General features: G+C 39.4%; 1 long non-coding RNA gene across 1 annotated transcript; it reads right to left on the bottom strand.

Annotated features, from left to right (window-relative positions):
• Window positions 1–13496: 13496 nt before the first annotated feature.
• LOC141411582 (uncharacterized) lies at window positions 13497–20037 on the bottom strand. Its single transcript, XR_012436421.1, has 3 exons — window positions 19924–20037; window positions 14192–14352; window positions 13497–14103 (listed from the first exon to the last, which is right to left on the bottom strand). It is a non-coding gene; the product is annotated as an uncharacterized lncRNA (long non-coding RNA).
• Window positions 20038–20564: the final 527 nt, after the last annotated feature.

Below are 20564 nucleotides of genomic sequence, written 5' to 3'. Positions count from 1 at the left end.
TCAAATTCACAACTTCTTTTGGAATTGTTTGAAAACTGAAGTTTTGTTTTGTTTCTTGTTTTTTACTCTGGTGCTCCTGACCTAATCAGATGGATGCTTAGAGCTACTGAAGGTTGTCCAGTGATTGCATAAATTAGACTTGATTGAGAGTGATGCCAACACAAAAGGAAGTAGAACCAAATACGGAAAGGAGGTTCCTCAAATACATGAGCTCATAAGGCTCTCCCCAGCCCACTCCAGTCCTGACTTCACTTATTGGAGGGACACAATGAATATGCTTGGATTTTTATGTCAATGATCTTGATATTGGAAAATTAGTTTCAGCCTCTAGTAATTTTTAATATATGATACATGAAAGTAAACTAACAACTTTCAAACTTCCTCAGAGAAGTTGGTAAGAATGTTCAGAGTGTTAAACATACAAACCAACACTTATGTTCTCGTACTCAGTACTACTTTAGAATATAGGTAAGAGAGAGTCCCTATTTTGGAAGGATTTATTTCATCCTCTGATGGAAGAGGTAACATGATTGTAGGGAATAATAGTCTCAGACTCTCAAAACTGACAACACACAGTTCAAAGACAGGAGAGAGAGAGAAAGAGAGAGAGAGAGAGAGAGAGAATGAACAGGCAAGTGAGCATGTCCTAAGAATATTCTGGACTGAGTCCACGTCCATGCATAAGTGAATAATAAAGAAGAATGACTGGAGTGGGTCCTTGTTTTGCAGGACCTGCACCTTACACAGTATGGAGCATCTTCAAGCAAACAAATGTCAAAACAGGTGAAAAGACTTAGAAATAAACATGCAAGGAAGGGCACTGATTCTTAAGATTCATGAGCATCACAGCAAACCTGTCACCAAAATGGTTGTTCAAGGACATGCAGGCAGGTGTAACTACCTACAGTGGGAAAAGAAAACTAGCATACAGAGCAAAGCAATAATCGATGAATAGATGGTCAGTTTAGAAGACCAGGACTTTTAGGGGATTGAAAAGCTGAGGAGATTAATTTTCACGATAAGTAGTTGGGAGCTAGAGCAGATTCCTCAGGAGGAAAGTTGCGTGATTGGGTAAACAGTTCTTGCCACTGGATTTAAGATCAATTAATAAATCGAAGGAGGCACTGGGGCTCCAAGAGATATTTCTAGCCAGAAATGGTGATTTTGTGAGCCAAGATGGAGACTGCGAAAACTGAAAGGAAGAAAATGAAGCCAAGTCCAGGAAAGATGAAAGTAAATAGTCTTAAGTAAGTGTCCGGGAGAAAGCTGGACTTTAAGATCTGCAAGCTCTCAAGGCTGATGTGCAAAAGGGTTGTCCATGGATCATTTTTTGTATTATTTTTTTCCTTCTAACATCATAAGCTTCTTCTGGGTCAGGGTTTAGGGCTTTAGGATTATTTTGCACTTTTTTGTAGATACACATTTGGTAGGATCTAATATTTTTCTTCCATATTCCCATCTGAGGTATCAAGGAGGCAAAAGTGTACAGCCTTTTCCATGATCAGCAGAAGTACTAGATTGCATTTCTGAGCTGGAGGTGTGGCTCAAGTGGTAGAGTACCTGCCTCCCAAGCACAAAGCCCCAAGTTAAAACCCAGTACCTCAAAAAAAAAAAATCCTTCCATTTCTAACTACTTCAGAGGATCTCTAACTACTCCAGAAGAGGAATGTGACCAGCATCCCATGGTCCCAAGTGCGACAAGTCTCACTCTCAGGTGAGCGGGATCTCTCCTGGTCTCTGTCTTCTCAGCTTGAAGTACTCATGTGGCTTTAGCTCAATTATAGCCTACCTTGAGTACAACCTCAGCCTGGAAGGATGCAGAGAGGTTACTGGACAGTTTGTCTCACCTGCAAACCCTGAAGGAAATGACATTTTCCACCCTTTGTATGTAGAAGAAAGGATTACACTCTGGAATGGCAATGATGACCAGGTATTTTCTTAGTGGTCACACATTCGAAACACACAGAGTTTTTCAATCATTTAAAGGTAATTCTATCCTAAAGGATTGAAATAATCCAGTTTGGGCCAAACCTTGTTAAAAGAAAGGCATAGACCATTTCTATGATTTGCTCCTTTCCCTTCAGAAACCCAAATCCACTACCACAAATATTGAAAAGATGGAAGGCACAACACCCCTCCTCTGTTCAGGGGCCTCAGGGAGGAGTGAAGTGTCAGAAACTCTGGTTTCTTAGTCCTCATAAGAAATCCCCTGAGATGAGAAGCTGGCTCTCCTCTGAGCTTCGCTCTGATCACTCCATGAACAATGGCACTGTCTAGGAGTAGGAAAGAGGAATTCCCTGAAAGCTCAGTTCAATTCTAAATGGTCTGACTTTGGTTTTACCTGCAATTTCTTTGCAACGAACCTATAAACAAACCAAATGAGTAATTTTGAAAAGGAGTGCTCATGAATCACGGCTAACAGGAATCAGACCACTAGGGGGGATTGTTAAGCCATTTTGTGCAAAAAGAATGACTTAACTTTTGAAAATGACTGGAGTTACATTATTTTAAATTGTCATTAGTCACCTTTAAGGATGCGCAGCACAGCAGAACTGGAATTCAGGCTTCTTTTGTAAGCAAACTCCTATCTCCACCTGAAGCGATCAAATGCCTGTAAACATCCCTTTCTTGTTTTAATTGCAAAAGGATTAACGTGGGCTTTGAAGTAACAGCTGTTCCCACTACCTGCTTCCAGAAGTGAAACTGTGGTTCCCACAGCAGCAGGGCAGGTGCAGCCAGAAGCCAGGCTACCCTTAAATATAGCACCCTTAAATATAACTGATGTGTTCAGTCCTCAGTTAATCAACTTGAATTCTGAATTCTCCTAAACCCAAATCCGATCAAGTAAATAGGAAAGAGTAATTCCCAAACAATGATGACAGAGGGACCCGAATCAGAGGGAAATGCAAGGGACCAGACTAGATGAAAAAAAATTTTTTTTCAGACAAAGAGGCAAAACTCTAGATTTAAAAGAGCTGGGCTGAAATGCACATGCAAAGATTGTTGAAACAAGATGTCAGCATTTTTAGGATGGCTTCTCCAGCTGATAAGAGATCTCGTTGCTCTCTGTTAATAATCACTTTCAAATCAGTATCTAGAAGTCAAGTCCAAGGCTGGTGGCTGCGAGGAGTCTCACAGAAGACAGTGCACTTGGAAAAGGGGAGACAAGGAACTGGGGCCTGTCCAAGGGGCTCACAATTGTTTCAATCATTAAACACCGATATTTAATTTGATCTTAGTGATTCAAGACACTATTATTTGGGCCCTAGCAAAAAAAAGAAAAGAAAAGAAAATTAAATAAGTATAATAAAAGAGTGAGGAGGGGCCGGCTGCTTTGGGCAAAGAAAGGCAATAAAAGGAGTCTTTACTACTGCTGGATGGTGGAATAGGCTTTCTCCCCTCCCTCCCAAGCAGAATGTCAAATTCTGTCCCCCTTTTTTCCCCTCTTAAAGCATGCTAAAAGGAAAATTCTTCACAGAATCTTAAAGAACTTTTTTTTGACACAACAGCTGCAAAATCTATTTTCTAAACAAAGATTTATACATATTTATATGAGCTTAATCCAGATTTTTTTTAATAAATCATCCTCAGAACTGCAGAGGTAAACTATATGTAAATACCTCAAGTAATAGGCTTGTAGTGCAAATCACATCATTTTATCTTCAATTTTGCATTCGTTTTTCTGGCTTAAAGGTGCATCAGAGATATGCATTTTAGCATATTCAGAACACGGGGCGTGAAATTAAATGTTTGACAGAGTGAGAAAAATATACAGACTTTGGAGATGCCTTAAAAATAGTAATTTATGCAGATCTAGAGGAGTGAAATCATTTGCAATGGAGTGACCCTCTCTCCAGGAATTTTGTGCTCAGTGTTCTTCCCTAATCTCCCGCTGTATCTTCATTTTTCATTGAACTAGCCAGTTTTCTGCGAAGCCGTCTTGTAGATAAGGAGAGTGCTGAAGAAGAAGAAAGAGGACGCTCGGTGGGTCCGTTTCCATTGCACTTTTACCCAAGGCAATGGGCAGAATTTAACGGATTCCTTCCAACATATGTTTTTGCCAGATAAGTAAACAGTGTGTGTCGGAAATGAAAAAGCATTTGCAATTTAATGACATTACAGCTCTCAGCTTAGGCTGGCGTGCTGCGAGGCGAAAAGCAGAAAAAGAGAGGAGAGTAGAAAGAGAAAAAGAACAAAGTTCATCTTCCCTTTTGTGCATTTTTATCAAGGAGAATATTACTTCTTTCCCCCCTCTTGTTCTCTTTTTTCTTTTTTCGTCTTTTGGCTTTTTTGTCTCACTCATTTACATTTTTTTTCTTTTCTGCCTCTCTGTCCTCTGTTCACTTTTACCTTTTTCTTATATTGCCACTGACTCATTTCCTTTTTCTTTCCATTGTGTATCCTTATTCATCTATTTTGGCCATTCAGTTTTACCTTATAAGAAGCTGTTTATCCCACAATGTATCTTTTTTTCTGTGTTGTACTCCTAGTGCTATAGCTCATAGTCAACAGGATTGTCGGAGGGATTATAACATTTCATTTCAAAGCACTACAAATCTGCTCTCTTGCCTTCAGTCCCTGCTCCCGGTTCCTCTGATACTTGTCACTTTATTTTACATTCATTGTGGTCTTTAGTTTCACCCCCAGACATCACAGCACCCTGATGTCTAACCACTGATACTCACTGTCTTTGCACTGCAGGTTGGTATTGCAAGGCTCTAGAACTTAACCTTGACATGGCAGAACCGTTCTCTGACCCCTAGTTAGGCTCAGGCTGGTGTGGACAGTGAACTGACCCTTGGGCCAGAGTTGGTCCTTTCCTCTGCCTGGTGGCCAGGACAGTGTGTCATGGAGTTGTTGCAGATAATGGGGACACCTTCCCAAAGAAAACAAGCCCTGTGCACTGTGTCTGCCTCTGCTGCTGCTTTTCCTGTCAAATACCATATAAAAGCGATTACTGAAATAGGTGTACTTTTGAGTGTTGTATGAGTATATGAACTGGACCGTGTGGTAAGTGTACACGGTTGTGTAGGGTAAGATGGTGCGACTTTGCAAATACAGCACATACAAAGACATGACTGTCTTCTAGCTTTGATTCTAACTTAAATTCTCGAAGTAAAAGTTGAATGGAAAAAAACAGTATTTTCTCCCAGTTGGGTCGGTAGCATTTTTATTTCTAAGGTTATATTGACCATCACACCTGCACATGGGAATAAGATTTTTCATCAGGCTTCCCTTGCTTGGCAGACCAGTTAGATGACCAAGCCACCCCATTACGAGTGAGGGCTGTCTCTGGGTCCTTTTTGCTGCCTTTGAGTTGTCAATCTGTCAATCAAAGCAGTGCCTGAAAATACCTTTCACACGAAAATGAGGATGCATCATTGCTTCTTCCTTTCTTTTTCTTTTCTTGCAAAATAGGTTCACATATTTTCAATAATATTATCACGAACACTAGCACTCCAGATTCCTAACATAAATTCCATTCCAAGAATATCCTTGAAAGTTAGATCCCAAGGTTAACTGCAAGTTGAGCATAATTGAAAGAACCATAATCAAATTTCGAGTCCCATCACGGAAGTACCGTACAGACTTTTAAAAGATGCTTAAGTAAAATACTCTTGTCTAAAGACATGTGCATGTTTTTACCATAAAATTACATCTTCCACATCTTCCAGATCCAGCACTTGGTAAGTAAAAAGAAAATCTATTTGGACATAAGGATGTAAAGTAGCTGGAGGTGGTAATTTAATCAACCAAGGATATATTTCAGTGTTTTTCTGGTCTTGTAGGCATTAGCACTTTAAATTCATTATGTTGGTTTGACAGATATATGCAGCCTTAAGGATCTAAAAATGAAATCCTAGAAGTATAGCCTGCTAGAGGATATATATTGAACTTAAGAGATTAAAATGGTATAACCATTGCAACAGAATGGAGCATATCGCATTTCTCATTTTTCCCCCACTAAGCATGAGTATTTTGCAGATGTAAAATACAGTCTTCTCTAATTATAAAACCTGGTTCAAGAGCCAGAGCTTTCTAACTTTTATTACTGATGAATTGGTATTAGAAAGCAAATGTTGGCTTTCTAATATCCATCTGAAGATGAAGAAGTCTTCCACTTGGGATTTTCTATATCTATAATTTATTAAGGAAAATGTACAAGTAGTTACATGCAGCCTACAGTAAGAGGCAAGCATTGTGCCTTTCTTCCTATTTAAGACAAATAACAAAAGGGCCAAATTATCAAGCAAGTCTTAACGTAACTGGAACGTTGAATCTACTATATCATTATGCCAATTTAGTAACGTTAATGATCTGTAATAGTAATTTATCATCTCGAAAAATGGGGAAGAGTTGCCATAATTAACTATATTAAGCCACAATTAAAAAGTCATCCACGCGCTTGTAAAGATTCTAGTGATGATAAGGATGTTTGTTATATGACAAACCTTTCTGACCATGTACATTTTGTATATAAAATTTTCTTGCAGACAACCCTTCTCTCCGAATTCAGATATGTCAAAAGAGCAGCCACCCACGGAGGCAGTGGCACCGACTAGACACCTTATCAGTCATTTTCATCGCTGACTGCGGTTTAACACTTTTTTACAGCGAGAATCAGCTTTGAAAGAGGTACAACCTTTTAGCATATCTACTTTAATTCTTCACAGGGAAGCAAAATCAGGCTGTCTTGTGAAATTCACATATGTCGGACAGACTGTCTACTCCCTTGAGATTAGGGTCATTTTGAAAGTGGCATTTCAAACTGTACAAAATGAACGTTTTGATGTTTTGAAATGGAGATCCTATAACGTCTAAGCCTCAACCCAAGTTGCCTATCACCAGATGTCTGATAAGCTCTTAATTCTCCTACCTATTTGAAGTCTCTATCATGGAGAGGAGTCTTTAGGTCAGAGTCAATGTCAAGAGAGTTAACTGGGACTGCTCAGGGGCTTGAGATGCAGCCAAGATGACAACCCTTTAACTTCTCAGGCCAAGGGACTCTACTTCCTTTGTCTTTGATGGGTAAATGAGTTAGTGATAAAACACAGTTTCCTCTTTCACTCAGAGACACAGTAAATCCCAACTCTCCCTTATCTCCATTGTTACTATCCATGCCATTAATGATAATGAGTTCATCCCAAAACAACATTTATTATAGGTGTTATTCTGATGCCTAAACACCCCCGGAGTGCATCTATAATCATCACTTCTGTGGTAAGCTGAGTGACTGAGCAAGAAATGTGGCAACTTGCACACACATGTACCTGAAATTAGTTTATGTCAACCGAAAAAGAAAACTTGCTCTGAACAGGGCTCCAGAGTTTTACATATTAGCAGCGATTCATTAAGGACCCCCACATGTGGTTCCATGTTTTTTGGCTGTTAAGCCCAAAGCTCCATGGTAAACCCCAAAGCACACCTGACACAGTATTGCTTCTTGATCAAATGATCAAGAGGAAACTGCAATGAATCGCTCTGCATATATTTTCCCCCACACCTTTGCCTTCTGATCAGCTTAATGGTATGTTCCCTTTGTAAGAAGACACACTCAACACTGATTTCTGCAGACTGCCACATGCCAGAAAGTTCTTGACCACAGCATTTTTTGACAGGGGGAATTTGGCAACCTCAGTCTCACTGATGAGAGTATGAAATGAGGTAGCCTGTCCCAACCTTCCAGCTCAACAGGCACCAACTACTTGTTCTCAGAGAAAAAAAAATCTTCTGTTCAAAGAAGCTAGTCTGAACATCCACCAAAGAAGAATCCCGTTTCCTTCAGGGAATACTGGAAGTTTCATGACTGTGGTCCAAAGCAAAGCCCCTTTAAATGTGGCACTAAGTAGAGAAATGACAAGTAGTACTTCCCATAAGAGAGTGCTCCACAAAAGCCTTACTCGTGTAGACACTGCCAGAAGGAAATCGGGACTTCACATACCTCTTAGAAATGAAAAGAAGTCTACCAAACCTAACCCATCCTCTCTCCTACCTATTTGAGTAATTACGCATTGAGAAGTGATACAGCTTTCTCAACAATGATATGGTACAATGTGAAGGAGAAAAGACATAGTTTATTAGACAAGTTAACAAAATACTAGCGCTAGCCTGGTCAAGTAGAGGGTTTTGGCAAGTCTTCATCTGTAGTTGTGCACGGGTCCAGTTCAGTCCTGTGTGTCTTAAGCACACATTCAAGGATTCAAAATGGAACCAGATTTGAAGTCTTTTCTGAGGCTCTCAAGTCACTTCCCACTCCCTATGAGCTGAAATCCTTGTGAGAACATTTGAAAGAAGTAGTTCAGTCAATGGTTGCCACTTGTGTAATCACATTCACAAGATTCAAAAGGACCAGTTTTAATGGCTGCTAGTAAAGTCGGATTTTGACAAGTCAAGATTCCTTATAAAGATGGGTTTCCTAGTTATGCTGTGAGAATGGGCATAAGATTAAGTAGGAGGCAGGGGCTCTGGCTTCCAGTCATAGATACCTCACGTTGCTGATGGCATTGTACAAGTAATTAACTTTTCTCCGTCTCAGTGTCCTCAGAAGGAACAAGACAATAAAACTTTTCATTATTGACTTTTGGCCAGTGTGTGGGGAGATGTGCTGTAATGAACTCCCCTGACATTGGCTAGAACAGCATCTTGTGTCACGTCGTCTAGTATGAAACTTTCTTTCCTGAGACTGTCTAGATTGAGATGCTTTTGAATTCAAACATAGGTGGAAAAAAAACATACCATTATTATCTTTTTCTATAACCCAGAGGTAATTCGATTGTTATTCAGTTCCCCGAGTTATGGATTGAATTGCATTCCCCAAAAATGCTGAAGTCATAATCCTTATTACCTGTGAATGTGACCTGATTGGGATTGCAGATGATCAAATGAAGATGAGGTTTCTAATCCCATATGACCGTGTCCATACAAAAGGGTGAGATTTGAACTCAGAGACACACATAGAGGGAAAAGGACATGAAGGTGCACAGGGAGAACACCACCCAAAGATGAGGGTTGGTGCATTGCATAAACAAGCTGGGAAACAGTGTGATCACCAACAAACCTCCAGAAAAGGGTGTGTGTTGGGGGGGCATGGAACAGATTCTTCTTCACAGCCCTCAAAGGAACAGATCCTTTGCATACTTGTTTCAGACTTCTAGCTGTGAGACAATAAATTCTATGGCTTGGACCACTTTGTTTGTGGTGTTATGTCATAGCAGTGCTAGGGAAATACACCTCCAAAAAGGAATGCAGAGTGCAGCTTTTTTGGGGGAGGGTTACTTCATGTGTTGTTTTTATTGTTGTCTGCTGAGGCAGTTTTGAGGTCATAGTCCTGAAAAATGTTTGGAAAAAGGTGTCCTCAGTAATTTTAAAAGGAAATGAGATTTGTTCCCTCAGTTTGTAACTATTCCAATTCTGTTCTTTGGAGATTCTTTGAATTTCTAGTATTAGTTCATTTTTTTCTAAATATAATTTAATAAATACCCATAAGCTTGCCATTGTGCTTAACTTTTATCTGGGTGGGCTCCATGAATGAGTTTTTTAGTAAATTTAATAAATGCATACTTGGCCCTTTAGTAGAAGTGCTAGCAAAAACTTACTGTGTACAGGGCAGGTGCTTTATAAACACTGGATGAATGAATTACAGAAGAAGAGCACATGTGGCTAGATGACAAGTCAAGAGGCTTCACAGAAGTTAGAAGAATTCACTATTTAAGAACTTTGTAGAACATAGTTTGACTTTTTCCCACTATTTTCTCGATTTTTCCACAGTAGAGGGAAAGCTCTTGTGATGTTATTTAATTATATATTAACAAAAAAAAAGCCATGACTTTTTTTTTGTAGGCACTTTTGGGGAGTTAGAGAAAGATGGGGGGGCTAGTATAATGGTATGATTTTTAACACCAAGTAGGACACTATAAAATAGAAGCAAAAATGTTTGCTTAACTCGAAGATCTGAAAAGGCTAAATTATATGTGCAACTCAGAGAGATTTATGTGAGACTCCCTGAGGAAACTTAAATGGACAGTCATTAAATAGGCAAGTGTTAAGTCAAATGCCTCTCCAGGGCATCTGTGCCCGCCAGCACAGTGTTTCCCCAAACAGCATCTATCTTAGTTCATTCAGACTATTATAACAGAATATTATAGGCTGGTGGCTTAAACAACAGACTTTGTTTCTCACAGTCCTGGAGGCTGGAAAGTCCAAGGTCAAGGTGCCAGTAGCTTCTGGTTATCACCACTTCCTGTTTGCAGATGGTCATCTTGTCATGTGTCCTCTCATGGTAAAGAAAGAGGTCATCTCTCAATCTCTGCTTATTAGGGCACTAATCCCATCCGGGAGGGCAGAACCCTTATAACCTAATTCCTTCCCAAAGGCCCACCTTCAAACACCAAAACACTGAGTACTTGGGCTTCAGCATATAAATTTTGGGAGGACACAAACATTCTGTCCCTGGAGCGGCATTATTCGGGACCCTCAACCTATAACAGTCTAGACCAATTGAGGATAAAATAGCCGGGAACAAGTAGAGATTGAACACGTGTATGTGTGTGTGTGGAAAAAAAATAGATATGTATGTATATATACATAAGGCTTACACTAAAGCCTTATTTAAACTTGTCTTTCAAGAAAATTAGCAAATCTTGCTGGAGTTTACAGTTCACATATTTGATGAGAAAATTTCTTAGGTTTTTATGTTAACGAAAAGTTTTTGTATTAAGTTGAGTCTCTGAGCAGTGTGCTGCAAACTTTAGTTTAGGCAAAATCGAGTGATACCAACAAACTACACAGTAATCTCAGTCTCTCAACCCTCCAACCTCAAGTCAACCCCTCCCCTCTGCCATTACTATATGCCAACTCCCTTACTCCTCCAAAGTGGCTGGGCCCTGGCCAACTCAGAGCCCTCACAGTTGCTTCAGGCTCAGGTGCCCCCCTGGGTTTATCAGATAAAATATAGGATGCCCAGTTAAATTCAAATTTTGAAGACACGGTAAATATTCCTCAGTAGAAATATATTCCAAATATTGCAATCTTATACTTAAAAAAAATTGATTATGTATCTCTGCCCACCTCGCTCATTATAAGTTCATCTTTCAGGTAACTTAAATGTCACTTCCTCAAAGAGACCTCTTTGAAGACCCATTAATTATTAAATATATTATCTATCTATATATTTATTTGTTCATGACTGAATGGATGAATGAAAGGGGATGTCTTAATGAGAAAAATTCCATGTCTTGCTTTATTTCTAACTAATTTATTTGATGGACCAGTTAATGAACTAAATAAATAGATTTACAGAGAAAATAGGTTTCCTCAGGAAGCGAATGAAATTTTCACAGAACATGTTGAGGGTGGTGTTGTGATAACTTTAGATAATATAGTACTTATTCATACATTATAAAGACGTTCAAAGAATTATATACTAACCATAGCTTTACCTAATTTAATAGATTTGCTATTTCTGTTCTGAGATAGAATTCTGAATATAAAATTTATTAGCTCCAATTCGTTTGTTGAAAATGGTCAAATTAAACCAAGCAGCATTGCTTTCCATTAATTGGAGAATGGCTACAAGTAATTCATTCACCTGAACATCAAAACCCATCTTGCTCATGTTAAAATGTGTCTTATCATAACATTCAGAAATCTTAGAAAAGAGTTGTGATATTTCATGGAGAACGTTAGGTTCTTCTCAGTTATAAAGAACTAAGCAACCAAAATGTCTTGCACTTTCAGAGAAAATAACTTCAGAATCATATATATATTTATATATATATGTTATATATATGTATACAAGACACAAAACATTTTTCATAAAGCTTATAGTTCTTGCAGTACAAATATTTTCTAATTGAGACTGCAGTATCAAATTCATACTGATTTGTGGGGTTTTCTTTACCTACTTAAGCAATCCATTACTAAATGTTGGGTTATATCTTTTGCTTAAAGAACAATGTCTGAGCAGATAGGTTAAAGTTAGGTCAAACTCATAGGAAATGAAGACAATGATTAGTCAACAGTTTAGAGGGGCTATGGTATTAGTTTAATTTACTGGCAAGTGGTTTGATTTCACTTCTTTTAGCTTTGTATCCATGTGACTAGAGTTATATAGAATTTTACTAAAATCACAAACTCACACCATCAGCAACAGAGTTGCATATAATTAAAATCTCCAAACACCTTACTTCAACTTTCTTTTTTTAGTTGTCAACCTCTGTTCAAAGTAGTACTTTAGGGAATATAAACAAAGGTAGATTGCTGAAGTTATTTATTTACCATCTTCTATAGCCTTACACACATAAATGATAGAAGATTGTACTTGATACTAGCTACACCAACTCATGCTGTTAGTTAGACTATGTTCAGGCCACATGTGGCTCATAATTTTAAAAATCTCAAACCTGTACTTTTGTCTTCTATTATTATGTTTTAAATATGGCAGAAATGTAATATTTTTTCAGATAGTCAGCCAAATGCAAGTTGCAGTAAAATGTGGTGGGAGTGTAATTATCATCCACTGAGGATATGTTCAAAGTTCCAAAACAAGTTGAAAAAATGCATCCACTCGCTTAGCAAAAACTGTTGAGTTTGCTTGTGTATTGTTTTGTTTGCATTTTAGGGAATCAATTTGGGGAGCCTCCAGGGTCATCAACTAGTTGAGGGACAGAAAAACTTCAACTGCAAGTAGAGGCAAAAAAGTCTTCAAAACTGTGTGATAATTGTCACATTTTTTAACCAGTTTGGCTTTCTATTAACTAATCTCACAGTAAAGTTTTGATCACACTTTCTGAGATGTGCTGAAAGGCATTACAATGGTCTTCCATTCCCAATACACTAACAGTGCCTCGTATCACAGGAATGTCAATGTCACCCAGCCTGATAGTTTTTTGGTTCACGTCTTTATCATGACAGCAACCACTTTTGGTACAGGATTCCCTACATCTCTTCTGTCCAAGTTACAGAAGACAAGTAGAAGTCTTCTTCCAGCAATTGTGACATGTTCTTTTAGCTTTGCTTTGTAACTTATAACATTCATTTGCTTTTTTAGTTAGTATGCCAAACGGTCAAATTAGGTAAATTCCTTGGTAGAGTTTGTCAAGGGAAGTTGAGTATTGTTGATTTAAGTGTTTTAAAATACAAAAACAGTAGTTGAGATGTCTACCTATGCAAGATATAAGGAACTCCAGAGGGGTGTGTGTGTGTGTGGAGAGAGAGAGAGAGAAAGAGAGAGAGTTTTCTATATGTCTACATTCAGGAGACATGTACTTCCACTTGGAGAAAGTTCTTTAATTGCATGGGGAGAAAGCATTGTTTTTCTTTGCAAACTAACAAATAAATTTAATATGACTGGTGCTATTATTTTTGCTGAAACTAAATGTATGCTTGCAACATGAGTAAGTGCTGACATCTCTTTTTTTAAATTAAGTTCATTTTATTAGTAATGCATTCACATGGTTCAAAACAAACGAAGAATGAAAGGCCTAATTTTTGTCCCTCTCCACTCTATTTCCAGCTCCTCTTCCACGCCTCTTTTATTTTCTTCCAGAGTTTTGAAGTTTTTCTTTATATTTGGAAAATAGTGTATCAGCGATTTTGAAAAGACACATAAGTGAAAAGAAATCTGAAACAAATTGTAAATAATACAAAGTGTTGGTCAAATATTTGAATTTCTGGTTGTTAGTTCATTTGATTAGCTCTAAGTCTTTTGATTTCAAAATTAGTATTCTTTGTCAAAATATTCAAAATATTAGGTATGTCTGTGTGATGTTAATTATTTTTCAAGAGGAAGTGAAATGAATCAAGTTAGGTTGTTTTGTTTGCAAAATTTTGTGAGGAATTTCCTCACTAGGTGGCACTCTTGTGCCTAGAGGTCCTGGAGTGAGTTGCCAGGCCATGTGCAGATGCACCATTCGCCAATCAGCACACGGTTACTATGGAGACCACCAAGCTCACACAGAGGGCAGGACCTTCATATTTTCTTCTTTCTAATGAATTACTCTTTTAGTCATATTTCTGCTCTGCAGTACATATGACTTTGCAAGTTGAGTGAAGTTGTTGTAGTTTGCTTATTCTTCTGGGAGGTATTTTATGTAAGGTTTGTATCTAGGAAAGAAAAGAATGGTGCTGTTAACTTTGACCTGGGGAAAAATATCCTGGGAAAGTGGAATTTTTAAATGGAGAGGTTACTTACCACAAATGAATGATATGGAAGATGCCTTCACTCTTCCTCTGAGGATCCGGATGTCCATCCAATGACAAACAGTTTTAAGCATGCTTTTGTGATATTACATTTCTTGGGCCATTGTACTACGAGGGGGCCAAAGTGCTTTATCCATTCTGATCTTGCACCCCCTAAATGGGGAATAGAACAGCACAGGTGTGTAAAAGATAATTTAGGCATTGCCCTCTTGCGCTCCACCCTCTCAGAAAGTTGAGAAGTCAAACAAGAGATGAAGAAGTTTAAACTAAAATAGAGGCAAAATGCTGGTGACCTTTCATTAATTGTATTTGATAGGCATTAATTCACCACAGTTGTTGCCCACCTACTGCATGATGGTTTCCATGGATGCAATGATGAATTAGACTAAATCTATGTTTCAAGCCTAATAGGAAAATGAACTTCCATCCAGAATTCTCCATTAGTCAAACTCCCATCCTCCTACAGGAATCACCCAACTAAGTCCATGTATTTTTATATACCACTCTTTGTTGTTTTTCTCTCACTTACATCAAAATCATATTTTTGTCACTTCTGGGACAACTTTTAACTCAGGTTACTGTATACTCAAAAAGTCATAAGTGTTTGTATTGCCTTAATCTGGGAACAACCTCCAGTCAGGTGAGTGTGAGTTCTCCTCTCAGTTGAGTTTGACCTCTTAAAAAACCATGTCTTCTAGGTTTCTTATACACATAGTGTGACTTCGGGTCTCATTTACTGAAATAGTATTTTGTTGGGAAAAACAGAGCAGGAGGCTCTTTGGGAAAGACAGGCCGGGGGCATCTGCTAGTCCTTGGGGGCTGTTCAGATGATAGCTGTCTGTTAGGACACTGATAACATGGGGAAGCCCCCAGCTGGTGCCAGGGTCACAGCAACTGTAAGGGGGATGGCTTCTGTCTCTGGCTTCCAGAGACAATGCTAGTGAACAGGCAGGCCAGATCCTGTTCCCCAGTGACATTAAAAAAAATAAAGGCAGGAAAAGAAAAAGAATCTGACATCTCAAATGACCTCATTTTTTTTTATAATTTTATTTTTTTTAAAAACACAGTTCTTCCAAGAAAGTGGTAGAAAAGTAGAAGAAGACAGGAAGAAGGTATTCTGTACTCAAATGACTCTAAGGAATATTCTCGCTTCTGGCTTCATGGTGTGTGAGACAATGAGAGCTTTAGCTCAGCCCCCCATAAGGGCACAGAGAGTACTTAGCAACCACAGGGTCTCAGAGATACAGGGGTCCATGAAGTCTAAGGGGAAAGCACCTTAAAATGAAATGTACTCCTGGCTACCAGAGAGAAGGAACAAACTGTGGTGGTTTTTAAGCAGCTAAAGTCTCCTCAGGACATGATACCTATATTGTAATTAGAACTTAAGGACAACAGAGAATCCAAGCTTTCCCTGACACTTCCCCATGCCTAGTGACCTGAGTCTCACTCCAGTGTGCAAAAAGGGCAGAGCTCACATGTGTGACTTCAATGGAAATGATAACAGATGGTAACACAATTCCTCCTGTTTTCTCTTCAGCCAACTCCATGATTTTACAACTGTGTTCAAGGGTTTTCTCACTGTATTCTGCAGTCCTTATGGGTATAAATTAGTACAATCTTTCCCTATAAACAATTTCCCCCAGATTTCTCCTTCTTTAATTACGTCTCCTTCGGAGTAGCTAAATTTAACTGTGCACCCATTTGTACCCAATAAATTCCCCTTCTATGTAATCTGGCCTTCCAATCACTCCTGTGGGTTGTCCCAAATAAAAAGGACCACAATGGATACATAGTAGTAGTCATTTTCTGTGGACATCAAACTCCAAACACCATAAACCCAAATCATATCATAATTATTGGCTATTGGGGGAGTTATTGGAAAGGCGTGGTAATGTGTTTAGAATGAGGAGATATAAAGATGTACTGGGAAAACTCCTAATCTTAAGACAATGTAGTCTATGTAGTCAGAAAATACAGGTAATTCCAAAATGAAATGACTCATGACAGACTATGACTCTTCCAGTATCTCTGAGGAGGACACATTTATCCAGGGATGAAGTCACACAAAATACAGAAGGACTTGACAAGGATCTCAAAGGATAACACTGTTCTCAGTAGTGCTGGAGAAACTGTTCCAGATGGATGAATGGTGTGACTGGACTGCTCTTAGTGGAGTTTACATAAACTGTGGAAAACAGTGGCAATAAGCTGGAACTGTGGATTGAGGCCAGATAGTAGAAGGAAACTAAGGCGCTTGGACTTTATCCTGGTGGTAATGAAGAGATAATGAAGATTTTTAATTAAGAGTTTGGCATGTTAAATGGTGTTTTAGGGAGATTACTGTGGAGGCCGTGAATTGGAGGGGGAAAAACAAGTAAGCGATTAGTTAGGATGCTATTATAATTATCCAGGCTTGAAGCAGTAGGGGTCTGGGGGCGATGAGAATAGAAAGGAAGGGTAGGATGGGAGAGATAGTGCAGGGGAATGCTGGGCCAGCTTTGGTGACTCATAGACGTGCTGGACAAAAGAAAAGAGGGTGGTAGTGAGTGTTGGTACCACTGACAGGGAACTCATCGGGAGGGGAAGCCAGTTGGGACAAGAGGGTAGATGGAGCACTGGGTTTATGGGCTTTGGGGTGACTACCAGACATATAAGTTCAAATGCCCAGGACTGAGGCTTGGGGCTGGTAGATGGCTCATTTGATAGAGTACCTACATAGCAAGTGTAAGGCCCTGAATTCAACCCTCAGTACCAAAAAAAATGTTTTTTTAAAAACTGAGGCTGAGAGGACAACTAGGCAAGGGACCCAGGCTTCTCTCTTTTGTATGTCAATCTGTTTCTAGGGAAACATTCCCTAGAAAGCATTGAAATTCAGTGACAAAGCAATTATGATGGAATGTGTATATTTTAGGATATGTCCCTACATGTCAACAGGAAGGAGGGATCCAGTCATTTGTTGAATATTTTAAACTTCTAGAAAATGACTTTTTGGCAAATCGCCCAAATATTTCAAATGAATATTTTTAAAGCCAAATTTCCCAGATAACATTCTGAAATGTTTAAAGTTCTTCCTTCAGGGAGGCTCTCAGCTTTAGTGTCCAATACAGTTCAATCACAGAGTCATTTCCATGTTGAATATGGCAGAGCCCCTACTGGCTACACCAAGCTCAGTAACTGCTGCAGGACTCTGGATGAACGGCACAAGGGCCCCCATAATCCTTGTAGGCCTTTGCCTAAATTCTCATGCAAATTAGAGGGAAGAGGGGCTTCCAGATTTCACTTATCAGGAAAGTGCATCCTTCTAGCAAAAGGAATCAACAAGAAGAGGCACACGTGTCCTCTGGCGTGTGCTGTGGAAAAGGTGGCACACAGCCACTTGAAATTCCACCAGCCTAGATGCTAACTGGCACTTTCCTTCAAAAGGTAGAACACTGTGGATCAAAATGAGACCATGGTAGGAATAAAACAGCTTTGGACTTCCCCCTTGGGTGCATATGCTCAGCTGCCAAAAATGTCCTATGTGACTCAGAGCTGCGTGGGCCCTGTTTGAGTTTTACTATAAAATTCAAAGAACCAATCAGGTCAGGCAAATGAATTTCATCCAAATGAAATTCAGGAAAAAACACTTTAAAAAAAAACACATTTAAAAAACCTGAAAAAATAAATACTGTTTTACCAGTGTTTACCTCCAAATCAAGAAGAGACTTCCTCTAAATTCACACATGCATTTAAGCAGTGCATGCCCTTCCATGAGACTCACAGCGGGGCATCTGGAATTCCTTGGTGTTTTAAGTGTGGGGTTCATGTGTAAATTTAGGAGCTCTATGGTATTTTTAATTCAGGGGGTCTCAGGATCCTTATCTATTACAGGAGGCAATAGCCATCCTGTCTGTCAGCTGCCTTTAAGTACTTTTAAGTTCACCTAAGTTCACTGTAGGTGATCCCACTTGCTGAGCCTGCACCTGCTCTCGTTTAGAGGTACCCCTTCTCCTGACTGCTCCATGAGCCCTTGAGCTATTTGTAGTTGGATGTGAGTTTCCTTTAAGAGCTTCTAGCTGAACCCCAAAGCCCTCAGAGAAACTTGGAAGGGGATGCTGAAATTTCTTAAGCATCAAGGTCAGTCTGCTCCTCCCCCAAATCCTAACCCCAACCCCTCCTCACTCAAGAGCATCCAAATTTAGCAAATATTTATATTTATCAATCCTATGTATTAAAGTGAAGTCATTAGCCAAGAATCCCATTGCTAACTGTGCTTTATTTGTGATCAAGACTTCTCATTAAGAGATCAAGATGTTCCCCCAAACAACCCAGCCAGATTGAATCAGATTGGCAAAGAGCTCCTTCCTCCATCCTTCATAAGGTAACAGGTAATCAGAGAAGCTTTGCTTTTTTGATACGGAATAGGAGAATTTGGTGATTGCTAAAGGCCCTGCCAACCCTGAGATCCATCAATGTTATCGATTATTGATTATTGATCCCTGAGTTATTATTGATTACAATTAATATACTTGCACATTCAGCACTGTTCTATGGATCTGCCATTCAAAGAACATACTACTTCTGACCTCCTCAGAATGACTTCAGACCTTGATTTTGGAAATTCCTTAGGCAATCTGCTCCAGGCTCAAAATTTGGGTCTCTCTCTCTCTCTCTCTCTCACACACACACACACACACACACTTTACTGAGCTGATTGCAAGTTTTCTGGCATACCTAAGATTTAACTTTCCCCATATTAACACTTCTTAGTCTTGGTACTAAGGTGCTTACACCTGCATATGTTCTAACTTGCTAATAATCATTCCTAAGCAACATGTGAGAAAACAATACGTAAGGAAATCTAATCTTGATCAATTCACAGTAGCCAAAGCTGATAGTTTGGTCTTAGTTTTCCTTCAGTCAAAAAAGACAAAGGTCAAAAAATAATCTTTTTTCCAGTTGTTCTTGGTTGAAAGTAAGTTCTGAATTTCTCTTTTATTAATATGTTGCCCTTTATTATATGTCAGAAGTAGAAATGGTAGAGGGCTGGACTGTGATGGTGATATATGACTTTATTGCTCTTTCTTCTAACTGCTGAATTATTATCATTTTATAAAAATTACATCTGAAAGGGAAAAATGTGTTTTTAAACCGCCTGGCTCCCAATGAATAACCTTTGCTGAAGTGATTAGTAATGTCTCCCAAAAATGAGCTTGGAAATGCTCAACTCCCAGGATCTATAACTCTTTCATGGGGCTGGCAGAGTGGCTTAAGTGGTAGAGTGCCTGCCTAGCAAGGGTGAGGCCCTGAGTTCAAACCCCAGTATCGCAAAAAAAAAAAAAAAAAAAAAATATATATATATATATATATGCATAAAACCCTTTCATTCTGCCTCTACTGCAGTCACACACTGAACAGAAAACATAGCTACAATCCCTGGAAAGCTTCTTAACTTGATTAGGTTTTAGGAAAAAGGAGGGGGAAAAAACCCAAAACCAAAAAAATCACCAGCTAGAAAGTTACTGTAGAAAAAAAAAAAACAAAAAACCAGTGTGAGGTGGAGATGGGGTGGAGGGAGAAGATATTGTGCAACACCTGAATTAACAAAAGCTCATGCCCTAGCTGTGCCTCTGTACGTTACTGACCTGATTGTCACTCCTTAGGCAGATTTAACTTCAGGAAGTGACTTAGGCATGGGGAAGAATGGGCCGCAATATTTCATCAACTGCAACAAAAACAACTTACCTCAGACTCAGGAACCCTGAGACCACTTGCTCAAACCAGTGCTGCTGGGTGGGGAAGGAAATTACTTTCCTCAAGGAACGGTGGTGGCACAGGCTGAAGCAGGGAGTGGACAGCTGACTCCCCATTCCAATGCCCTCACCTGATGAGGGACCTTAGTGATGCCAAATCTGCAGTCCCTGGGGAGACTATTTGCACAAGAAGGTGACTTTACACTACTGCTCTGAGATAGACTTCCTGTTGCTCTGTTTCTATCAGTGTGAAGACCTGGTAACTTTAGTGTCTGCTCAGTCCTAAGAGGGCTTTGGGAACAGGTTTTGCCAATTTGGCTGCAGGTTGAACTTGAAGTCAGGTTCTGAGAGGATAGTGTGGATTCCAATGGCTCTGGGAATCCACTCATGTTCCACCTTTTAATATTTAAGAAGCGATCCCACTGGATCTCCTACCGGTGTCACCTGTATCCTTTCTCTTGCCCTCCATCCCTTAATTATAACTAGGTCTGTGCCTAGTGTGTACTGAAGGGCAGAATGGTAGAGGTTAAGGTCATGGACTCTGAAGATAGCTTGCCTGGCTTCAAACTCCAGCGAACATTTGGGTGGGTTGTATGTGTCTAGGGACTTCAGCTTCTGTGCCTCTCCAGCTGT

This window comes from Castor canadensis, chromosome 10, assembly GCF_047511655.1.
Source record: "Castor canadensis chromosome 10, mCasCan1.hap1v2, whole genome shotgun sequence".
Lineage (NCBI taxonomy): Eukaryota > Metazoa > Chordata > Mammalia > Rodentia > Castoridae > Castor > Castor canadensis.
This window is presented reverse-complemented; position numbering and strand designations above follow the sequence as displayed.